This window comes from Octopus bimaculoides, chromosome 14 (genome assembly GCF_001194135.2).
Source record: "Octopus bimaculoides isolate UCB-OBI-ISO-001 chromosome 14, ASM119413v2, whole genome shotgun sequence".
NCBI lineage: Eukaryota > Metazoa > Mollusca > Cephalopoda > Octopoda > Octopodidae > Octopus > Octopus bimaculoides.
This window is the reverse complement of record NC_068994.1, coordinates 8,175,137-8,176,124: the sequence shown is the minus strand read 5'-3', so window position 1 is coordinate 8,176,124 and position 988 is coordinate 8,175,137.

Below are 988 nucleotides of genomic sequence, written 5' to 3'. Positions count from 1 at the left end.
AAAAAAAAAAAAAAAAAAAAAACCTGAAATAATTAAAAAGCCACACAAATGATTTCTTTAGTATTTTTTTTTTTTTTTTAATATTTAAATTAATGAAGTACCAAGAAAACAATTCGGTGTTAACATATTTAATGAACAAACAATAACAATATATGTGTGTATACGTTACATATATACATATATACACACACACATTTATATACGTACGTACATTCTATATATATATATATATATAATGTTAATATGAAAGTGTAGGTGATGTCAAAATAAAAGTAATGCTATAAATAATTTATACCAAAATTACCCCTCTCCCTCAAAATTGTTTATTATACACACGCTCACATATGTGCACTGAGGTAGCAATCTATTGGCAATGACATGTGTGTGTGTGTGTGTGTGTGTGTGTGTGCAAGTGTGTGTATATGCGCGCGCTCGTTGGCATATATATATATATATATGCATCCAACTTATGTAGGATTCTTATATACGTAGGTATGTATATGTGTGTATGAGTATGTGTGTGTAATTTGAGATTAGCTGTTATGGAAATACACGCATACACACACACACACATGTATGCAAGTATATATATATATATATATATATATATATAATGTTTGTGTATATAAAGCAGAAGTTGAAATAGCAATATCTTGTTAAACTGTATATTTTGCTTTTCTTCACTTAGATTAGTAGCAAATGCAAGAAGAAAACCCAAATATTTATATACATTTATGACAAATGATTAAAAAAAAAGCTACAGAGGTATATTTATGTACTCGTAACTGTTGTTTCTGCCTGTACAATATATGTACAATATGTATGTATGCATAAATACATACATATGTATATATGTATACGTACATATATATGTTTGTATATATGTATATATACATGTTCACATATATATAGTTATTATTAGCCATTTGTTTTTTGTTTTTCTATGTGAAAACAATAAAAATATAAACATCAAGTTTTGTTTTAAAAA